We start from the raw sequence: 11,157 nt of genomic DNA on the forward strand, positions 1-11,157 counted from the left end.
ACAGTTGTGCAGCGCCATTAATGGTTTGTCTCTGTAGTGTGTACGCCAACTGTATCTTTCCCTTACTGGTAATGATATACTGTCCAAAGAAGATGCCAAGAAGTGTTCTGGCATTTACAGCTGTTTGTTCTGAAAATTGCCCAAGCACGTCTGACATTCTCACTGGAGCAAGTTCCTCCCCCAAGAAGGAAGGCACATCTCATATGTTTATTAATGCCTGTCCTTAGGTTTTGTACAGCAGCTACTCCTGCACCTACTAGACCACACAGGCAAAGCAAGGAATAGGCTCAAGGAGGTCTCACATTGCAAGGCACAGCTGATACCAGGCAGCTTGTACACCTGAGCGAGGAAACTACAGCATGGCTAGCAAAGCTGAGGCCCTTTGTAGGAAGGCAGGGAGGGTAAAAATGCAGACCTCTGCCTTCCTCTGCAGCTGCTGGCAGTGAATGAGTATTTGTTACAGGGGAACACACGCTGTTTCTCCAAGCAAGTGAAGAAACCCATTCTATGCAGGAGTGCTACCCTCTTCCTAATATGAAAGGTCCAACAAAGGCAAGTACTCCTAGCAATCTTTATGCTTACCTCAGAGGAACATCTGAAGCCTCCCTTTATACTCTAAGCTGTAAAAATTGACATCTTTTTCATGGATTAAGGCGTAGAACCTGCATACACAACCAAAAGTAAGCAAAGGGCTGGCTCAACAGTATTGAGCCCCAACATTTTTCAAAATATGGGGGGACCTATATGTCTATACGCTAAAAAAGTTGCCACAAGCAAAACAAGGACTAGAAAACAATTCTTCTTCCCTTCCAGAAAGCAGCTCATCTAAATGTGAGCACCCAGTTTCTGAGCAGTGTTTTTTTACAGACTTTGCCCTATTTATTCTTTAAGAAGTCAGGCCCCTTCCTCATAAAAAAGAGTGTGTGTCAGAGAAAAAGGTGAAGCTAGACTTCTACTCCATAATCATTATACATTCTGCTATGCTATCCTTCTCAAGCCTACTCTGTTTGAAAAAAATTAACTCCCAGGTACTCCTCCAAATCTGGGGGTTACTATGACTATTCAAAGAGCAAATAACCATTCAATGTGTGACAAAGGGCTTCATCAGGAAAACGGAAAGAGGCAGTCCAGGAATAGATCAAATGTAGGCAATAGAGAAGCTGTCTTAGGCTTCCTATCACAGCTGCTCCTGTAGTACTACTGGCATGATACCTTCTCAAGCTCCTGACCTTGTCACCGGACTGTGCATGGAGTTTTATGGTTTCTTTTTTAAGGTAACCTGACCTCTCAAACCAGCTGTCCTTGGTCAGAGCTGAATATTTTCTGGAAATCATGAAGTTTGAGTAGAAGATTATCATAATTTGATCAAGAAAGAGGCTGGTCAGAAAGACCACAGTTTATCAACAACTGGCAATATTGCTTCCACAATAGCCTTTGTTCCTCCTGTGCTCTCCTTGTACACCTCCCTTAAATCCTTCTCACATCTCCCCCACTCCTCTGCTCAGCCTGTCAGTGCACCAAAAAGCAATACACCCCATGGCAGACCTGAGGCAATAATACACGACAGTTGGCCAGACAGCAATCCAGGAAGATACACATCTTTACCTGCCTTCTCTTTGCTCCTGGGTGGACAGGATAAACATTTTTATGGGCCATTCATTGCACAGGCTGCTGCCTTCCTGGATCTGTGTTGTTACCCTTTGGAATTCCAGCTCACTATCCATGAAGAAATTGTGAGATTACAGTGAATAACAAGCTTAACGTGGGTCAACAATGTCACAATATTGCAATAAAGATAATCACCTTTTGGACTGTATAAACAACAATATAGTCTGCAAGACATATGAAGTAATCCTTGCAGCATATTCAGCACTGGTAGGGTCTCTGGTGGAGTACTGCCAAGTTTTTGGAACGACATTTCATGAAAGAACAATGCAAGAAGCCATAAGAAGGATCCAAGGCTCAGGACACACAACCTAGGAGGAAGTGGTTTCTTTAGCTTAATGAAAGCTCAACTCTAATAAACAGCCTACAAATACATATAACACAGAGCTATGAAGGAGCAGAAGGGAATAAACTGATGTCCTTAATGGAGGGCTTACCTCCATTATGCAAAGGAATATGAAAAGCACAGGAAGAGATTGCTTTGGAAGATTGATGAGTTTTTATCTTCAGTTTGTTTGTTTTTCATAACTAGTGGAAGAAATATTTTTATAAATATTGATAGCTATATTTAAGTTTGTATTGGAATGGGGGGACAGACTGCATTAACTACCAAGGTCTCCTGAAGTCCAGATTTTCTACATAAGCACAACAGAAAAGATATGGGGCTGCCAAGAATACGACACACTCAGCTTGATAAAAGAAAGGGTCTTAAATCAGATTTTGTAAATTGTATGTGGATTCTCTAAATCATCATAGGCATTGACAGAAAATAAAAGGCCAAGGTTATGTAAAAGTTGTATCAATAGCCTTTCCTTTTCTCAACAAGTCTTCAAGGCAGCAGAATTGGACCAGCACAGACTAATAATTGTGCACTCCCCAGTCAGAAGACCGTCTGTATTTAAGATACTGATTTTTGCTGGTCAGTTGAATGTTTGCTAAGACAGATTGCAAAGTACCAGTTTATGATTGTAATAGTAATAATAAAGTATTAGCAGCATTTGTTGTAGGACAGGGGTGTTATTCTTGTTTCAGGCCAAATTTTCACTTGGTCTGTATTAAAATGATTAACTTTGTCAGGAATTGTTAATAATGGTACAAAAGGAGCCATTTTCTCAGCAAAAGAAAGCAGATTATTGAAATCTGATCTTGCCATCACAGCTGTTCTGCATGGGGGAATTAGGCCATTCTAAACCCCTTGATAGGCTGGTGGAGCTGCTGTCTCTAGTACAAAAAGAGCACCTGTCAGTGCTGTTTCTCCAAAACCTAGCATGAAATAGAACTGCAGACTAGCAAGGTTGACACGCTCTCAGCTTTGGTGAAAAAACAGCCTGCAGAAAAACTGTTGGACTTAAATCCATACTGAGTCCACTAGCGATTATAATGCAGAGAACGGTACTCACAGAGGCCCCAACTTCTTTAAACAGAATTGAGAGAAACAGTCCTCATAACAGGCAGTAAATAATGCAAGTGGCATGTATAATTCTATACTCCGGATCCCATCATGGAAACTGCTGGGTGCTCCCTTCTCTTACGGCCTTTGAAACTTGCAGAACAAGGGCCCGTACAATCTTTCCCACACCCCAGAGTAGCCTAGCGTTGTAGCCATTTAGAAAAAAAATGTCATTTTATATATTAAGAGATGACGTGATCAGAAGAGTAACAGTGGACTATCCATTCTCTTACAGCTCTGACTCAAACCTGTTCTCTATCACTGACATGCCGAAGCTCCATATATTCTGAGCATTTTTGCAAAATGGGGCCTCATGGAGAAGATCATGCAAAGTATCAGCCTCCAAATGTCAGGCCCAATCTTGCAATCCTCATGTCAATGGTTTTATTGGACTAAATGGAACTGCTCCTATGAAAAACATGCAAGGGGCCAGGTGTCAAGCTGAGAGACAGGCCACCAATAACAAAGTTCTTTTTAAAATGCTGTATCACTGTCACAAGTTGTCACAGTTGAACAGCACTGTATAGCATGTCATTCTTGATCCTCATCTCCTTCAGAAACCTAATACTCCTTTTTAAAACAATGCAAGACCCCTCTGCTGTGAAATTCCAAGTTAAAACACCCCTTACATTGGTACAATTCCCAGCAACTGTACACAAATATTTTGGTTGGTGCTGATGTCAGCACATCTTGGTTCCAGTGTCCATTTAACAAAATAGTTGAAGTTAACGAAAAGGAAGCAGAAGGCCTCCTTTGGTTGGCTAAGGGAGCTACAGTGCCTAGGATCCGCTTGCAGTTTTGTCCTAAATGCTCATGCTTACACCCTCAGGATGCAGTCCTATTGTGCCTAGTATCTACTACCTAATATTGGGGAAAAGTAACTCATTATTATCAGGAGTTTAGTCCCAGTTACCCGTTTTTGTCCTTGAATAACCAATCACCAGCATTAAAGAGGCAGCAGACTAAGTGCACATACCTCTTTGCCAACCAGTGTATTTCTAGCAGCAGACCAAAACCCTGCTCTGGCAAGCAAAGAGGTAGGAGATGTAAGCAGTTATGGTGCAATACAGTACAACGTGGCATGTGGTCATGATAACAGCTTTAGAGAAATGTATACAAGTGTTTTAATTTTGCTTTTGCTTCATTTTTAAGGCACTTGGGGGGGAAGAGGGAAGAAATTGGTGTTATTTCATTGCTTTTAATATTTTGATTTCACAGACACTTCTGCACCTAATTTTAAATATTTAATCTTGCAAACTGATACAGATTTTGTATCAGAAACGCCACACTATGTATATTTGTTTTATAAAACATGGTAACAGCTGGAAAAGAACAAGGCTTTTCCTGGCAGTGTGAATAAACCTCTCAGTCATGAACTGCATCTCTCAGCAGTTTGTCCTGTGTGTGTCTTGCATCACATGCTGTCGTCTTGCAGTCATGAGTCACTTGCTTCAGCTCCCACTGCTCAGGGGTATCGGCTCGGCAAAGCTGCGTTGCTACATAGCTTATTCCCTGGGGAAATGTGCACACAAAGCAGTGGGAAGTCAGGCCACTGCTGTGCTCAGAACAGAACAGATTTGCATTCGAGTTCAAGCTGCAGGGAGTACATGCTAAATTGACTAATACCGCATCTATTTCTAGTACTGTTACCTGGGTAATGGTAATTTCATTTTGTTCTTTTCCTTCAGTGGTTACAAAAAGATTTTCTACTTTAAATTAACCTTTAAAAATCTGACTGAAATTCAGTAAGTTCACAAACAATGTGATTTTTCCAGTTAGTGTTATTTCACTAGTTAGCAAAATAGCAATAATAGAGGACAGAGTTCAGGAGTCTGAGAGATGTTAGTTCTGTTCCAGGCTGGAAATTCCTTTCTAATTTGCTCTTGTTTTGCCTGTACTATGAGGGGACAATTCTCCCTGCTGTTGTAGCTTCGACCATTATGAACAGCAGCAACAGCTAACCTGTGTAGTTCTGAAGGTCTCCTGGTTTTTCCTTCTTAGTACAAAAATATAATGGTAGGATGAAATTAGCAGACATTAGTTGGACCAGGATTTCATACCAAACTTTCATCAGGCGTTTCAGAATGATCCTAGGTTTGCTAGATGTAGCATTTAGTAGTACATTGTTGGTTTAGCACCCATAGGTATCTAAAAAAAAATAAATAGAGAAGCCTAAACCCCACATACACTCATCCAGTGCTGCAATTCCCACAAATAGCCAAAGCTACAAAAATTCAGAGGAAATAAATCATTAGCTTCCATTCTTGGAACATGAATAATGAACAGTTCTTTTCTGGAACTGAAGATAATCCAGCTTAAGATCTTCTCAACAAACAGCAGCAATTCCAAGGCAGCCCCCCAAAGCTCTAGCAAAAGTAAAATTAATAAAATGAGAGCCTAAGACTAGAGACCATTAACATAACATGAGCAGTGCATTTCTGGATTCAGGCTTCTGAAATGGGAGACTTAGAAACAGAAAGTTGTTTTGGACTCATTTCAGTCTCTCACCTAAGTGAAAGCAAGATGCTTCATACAAGTTTATTTCTTATAAGGGCCTTTCACCTTCCCTAATTTGGTATCTGTGGATTGAAGGAGAGAAAAGAGAACTTTTTACATAAAAATTACCAACACCGCATAGTGAAAAACATCCAGGAAGATAACAAGAAGTTTTGATAGCAAAGGTTCTTCTCCAGGACAACTAACAATCTCTATAATTAAATAAGCTAAACTGATACAGAAAAGATATGAGATAAATGGGCAAAGACAAAAAATTGCCATCTGGTCCTGGCAGATCTCCGAGCTGCCTATCATTATCAGCAGCAATGGTAGGCTCTGTGGCAAACTAACATCATTGACGATGGCTGCTTAGAAATGATGAGCAAAAATGTCTGTATCATATGCAAGCCCTAAACATGCCAATGGTCAGCTGCAAATTCCTGGGCCTGGCATTACAATGCAATACAGTACTTCCTACCCTTGGCAAACAACCGTGTTGGAGTTCAGGCCCTCAATGGCCGATTTTGCAGCTTGTGAACATCAAACAGCAATTTCTTCCCATCTGCTGTGAAGGGCGCCCAAGTGGATTTCTAAGGAAGAAACAGTGGGCACTCTCTCCTCTGTCAGTCTACTTGAAGGCAGTGCAGACCTCATGAATGATTTCTGTTCTTCCTTTCAAAGGGATTAATGACAGGGAAAGACTTGCGGGCTTTCTTTTCAGAAGCAAAATTACTCCGTGGCAATACTCTGCAGAAACAAGTACACATTATTGGATTATACAAATGTTTACAGTTTACAGTCTTCATAATACGGCAGATGTTTCCCAGATGTTTACTGTAGTGGCAAAGCCTGTGAAAATGTGGCTCGAGACTGGAATGAGATCTGCTCCCAAAATTAAGAGAGTGTGGAATTCACTTCCCTGGAGAGCCTAACTCTTGGCACTTCCACTTGTGTTTTTTTACAAATCTGTGTGAAAGAGGTAGGATTTAATCAGGGATTCTCTCCACATCCCCATTACATAGTAAAGAGCAAAATTTCCTCGCTGAGAGCTATTTTACTATTGTATCCTCCTCTGAGCAGGATCACAGGAAGGGTACAGGCTGGAGGCTGACCAAACCTTGATTAAACTAAAGCTTTCAACAGCAGAAAAATTCTAAGAAATCACGCACCCAGAAATCTTACTGGACTTTGGGACCAAGTCTGGCTTTTTTGTTATTAAGAAGATCCAGTTTCAGTCTTTTTCCCTTCTGTTTTAGTTCTTTGTCTTTATGACCTTGTATGCCCATTTTTGTGCTGAGTATTACATTCACCATAGTGTTAGGCCTGTTAGTCTTCAGGGAAGGTGGACCATAGAAACAGCAACAGCAGCTTTTCAGCAACAAATACTGCAGGAATGCAAACAGGAGACAGTTTCCAAGACTGCACAACTTGTACCCACAGTCAAAAGCACACAGTGAGCGGAATTCAAACCTCCCAGGGCTTTACTTAGATTATGCAAGACAAATATCTGAAAAAGAAAAGTAAATAAGGAACAGTTTAGCCTAGGAACTGTGTAATTGCACCAGGTTGCATGTTCTGTTTGGAGCATTGTATAATACTTGTGCTGAAGACATGGGAGATTTTCTTTGTTTAAAAAAAAACCTCTAAAATTGGCTAGTATGTGCTGGTGTTGAATCCAGAATATTGCGATATTTCAGAAGAATGGTGTACAAATCCTAAAGGAATGATATTACTAATAAGCACTCTTCTCTGTTTAACTCCCCAAAAGGAGTCAACACACAACTGATTGTAAGAAGGATTTTAAGCCTATGGCTTAAAGCTCTTCTCCAAGAAGAAATGTTCAAAAGACTTACGTAGGAAAGAATCTCACAAATGCCTTCTTTAACATTTCTGTATTTTCTTCTGGTGTAGGTCAAATATCAGAAAGATGATATGGAGGTGCTAAAACCTGAAGCCTACCTCTCAGAAATAAGGAACATAAGCAGCTCTACAGAACAGTCAGCCCTTTTTTGAAAGTCAATTTCTGTAAAATAATTAATCTTCCAAGATGAAATTAATGTAAACAGGGTTCTAAAAACAGGTTTTGGAGGTTTCTTAAACCCTCTTTAAAATGGCTTTCTAAAGAATGGAAGATCTTTCATTTTCTGTGTCTAATAAAAAGACATGTCAATAAAGTAGCTATATTAAGGAAACCACTGCACAAAATGGTGTTAAAAGTATTTTGACCACCTCTTGGATTGTATTTACAGTAATTAACTGTATTATTTGCAACATGTTGCAATGTTTTTGCAGATGAAATAATTTTTTTTCCTCCTCAAACTGCTCTGTGCTTTCATACATACAAAATCCTTGAGTTTGGCTCCTACAGTAGAGAATACACACTCATTGTGGTTTCAGGGACAAGAGGAAAATAACATTCTTTCAACTTCTCTTATATGAGAATTTATATTATCTGTGATGCAGCCATTACAGATGCCTGACTGCAGCAGACTGGTAAAATATGGTAAAGTTTATTTTAGAGATCACAGAATTACCATGTTAATAGTTGTATCTGTCCAAAATATATGACAACTGTTGCAGTGTTACGTTGAAGTAACAAAATCCATACTTTTTTTTTTTTTTAAAGTCTTTTCCCAGGAAGGGTTGTTTCTATGGTTTACCTTTTAGTTCTACAACAAATTATATTAATCTTGAAAAAGGCACTACGTTTCTCCTTGATTTGCATGGTGGGAATAAAATGTAGAATATGCTTGTGTTACCTCGCAGACTGTTGGGCAGACCGACACTTTCTGCCTTCTTGGAAACCTACAGAGGGTGGAAGCAAGGAAAGGTAGCCTGGAGGAATACAGAGAAATTGTCCAAGCAGCCAGGGATCAGGTTAGGAAAGCCAAAGCCCCAATAGAATTAAATCTGGCCATGGACATCAAGGGCAACAAGAAAAGCTACTATAGGTACGTCGTTGATAAGAGGAAGACTAGGGAAAATGTGGGCCCTCTCTGGAAGGAAACCAGGAGACCTGGTTACCTGGGACATGGAGAAGGCTGAGGTACTCAAAGACTTTTTTGCCTCAGTCTTCACCAGCAAGTGCTCCAGCTGCACCACCCAAGTTGCAGAAGGCAAAGGCAGGGACTGGGAGAATGAAGAACCGCCTGCTGTAGGAGAAGATCAGGTTTGAGTCCATCTAAGGAACCTGAAGGTGCACAAGTCCATGGGACCTGATGAGATGCATCTGTGGATCCTGAGGGAACTGGCGGATGAAGTAGCTAAGCCACTATCCATGATATATGAGAAGTGGTGGCAGTCCGGGGAAGTTCCCACAGACGGGAAAAGGGGAAACATAACCCCCATTTTTAAAAAAGGGAAAAAAGGAAGACCTGGGGAACTACAGGCCAGTCAGTCTCACCTCTGTGCCCAGCAAGATCATGGAGCGGATCATCCTGGAAACTATGCTAAGGCACATGGAAAATAAGGAGGTGATTGGTGACAGTCAACATGGCTTCACTAAGGGCAAATCATGCCTGACAAATCTGGTGGCCTTCTACAACAGGGTTACAGCCTTGGTGGATAAGGGAAGAGCAACGGACATCATGTATCTAGACTTGTGCAACGCATGTGACACTGTCCCGCACGACATCCTTGTTTCTAAATTAGAGAGACGTGGATTTGATGGATGGACCACTTGGTGGATAAGGAACTGGCTGGATGGTCACACTCAAAGAGTTGTAGTCAACAGCTCGATGTCCAAGTGCAGACGAGTGACAAGTGGCGTTCCTCAGAGGTCGGTATTGGGACCGGTGCTGTTTAACATCTTTGTCAGCGACATGGACAGTGGGATTGAGTGCACCCTCAGCAAGTTTGCCGACAACACCAAGCTGTGTGGTGCGGTCAACATGCTGGAGGGAAGGGATGCCATCCAGAGGGACCTTGACAGGCTTGAGAGGTGGGCCCATGTGAACCTCATGAAGTTCAACAAGGCCAAGTGCAAGGTCCTGCCCATGGATCGGGGCAATCCCAAGCACAAATACAGGCTGGGCGATGAGTGGATTGAGAGCAGCCCTGCGGAGAAGGACTTGGGGGTATTAGTGGATGAAAAACTGAATATGTCCCAGCAATGTGTGCTCACAGCCCAGAAAGCCAATTGCATTCTGGGCTGCATCAAAAGAAGCGTGACCAGCAGGTCGAGGGAGCCGATTCCCCCCACTACTCCACTCTTGTGAGACCCCACCTGGAGTACTGTGTTCAGCTCTGGGGACCCCAACATAAGAAGGACATGGACCTGTTGGAGCGAGTCCAGAAGAGGGCCACGAAGATGATCAGAGAGCTGGAGCACCTCTCCTATGAGGACAGGCTGAGAGAGTTGGGATTGTTCAGCCTGGAGAAGAGAAGGCTCTGGGAAGACCTTATAGCAGCCTTCCAGTACCTAAAGGGGGCCTACAGGAAAGCCGGAGAGGGACTTTTTACACGGGCATGTCGTGATAGGATGAGGGGTAATGGTTTTAAACTGAAAGAGGGTAGATTTAGATTAGATGTAAGGAAGAAGTTCTTTACTGTGAAGGTGGTGAGGCACTGGAACAGGTTGCCCAGAGAAGCTGTGGATGCCTCATCCCTGGCAGTGTTCAAGGCCAGGTTGGATGGGGCTTTGAGCAACCTGGTTTATTGGAAGGTCCCTGCCCATGGCAGGGGGGTTGGAACTAAATGATCTTTAAGGTCCCTTCCAACTCAAACTATTCTATGAATCTATGAAACACTAGCCAGTGTGGATTGCTGAATGCCAATCCAGGTCCAACCTGCTTGCATGGATTCCTTGAAGAATCATGAGGGGTGTTGAATCTTAAAACAACCCCTTGCAGCATTCAGGGCAGGCACTACAAGTTTTGCTGTACAGCACAGACTAAGTTCCTACACAGCGCGAAGGTGGCATAAGGTACTGCAATAAGTAAGTCGTATCGTGGCCCCACGGCTAAACTACAAAGGAGGACTTCTACCTGACACCATGTATAATACAAGTACATGCAGCACTTACTTAATTTATGTTTGTATGCTATCACTATGGTCTTCAACACAGTCAGAACATACTACCATCTAGAAACATATGTGTGAATTTTTTAAACATGTAACAAGAATGTCACTTTTACAAGACTTTGTTTTGAAGGAAGTCTGTTTTCATTTTACCTGAGAATTTATGTTTTAATTTTACTAGTGCCACTGCTGTTGATAGGTCACTTTTGTTTGTCTGAAAAAAGTTTTTTGCATTTCCCGAGATGGACACGCAGTACTGTGTGTGTGATTCCTGTACGGAAGTAACTCCATGTGGCGTGCTGCTTCTAATGGACATGCAAATGCCTTTGAGTGCCCATCTCTTACCTACTTTGGCACTTGCACAATTATACTTTTCAAGTACACCTCTCGCCACATTATCACCTCCATTACCAATTTTAATTGTCAAGGAATGACTGTGTGTGATCTGCTTTGTATCTCCTGACCAATCTTTCAGCTGCTGGTATCTATTCTATGGCCAATTAGAAAAGTCAGAAGCTCAAGGTGTA

This window comes from Haliaeetus leucocephalus, unplaced genomic scaffold, assembly GCF_000737465.1.
Source record: "Haliaeetus leucocephalus isolate CR32 unplaced genomic scaffold, Haliaeetus_leucocephalus-4.0 Scaffold702, whole genome shotgun sequence".
NCBI lineage: Eukaryota > Metazoa > Chordata > Aves > Accipitriformes > Accipitridae > Haliaeetus > Haliaeetus leucocephalus.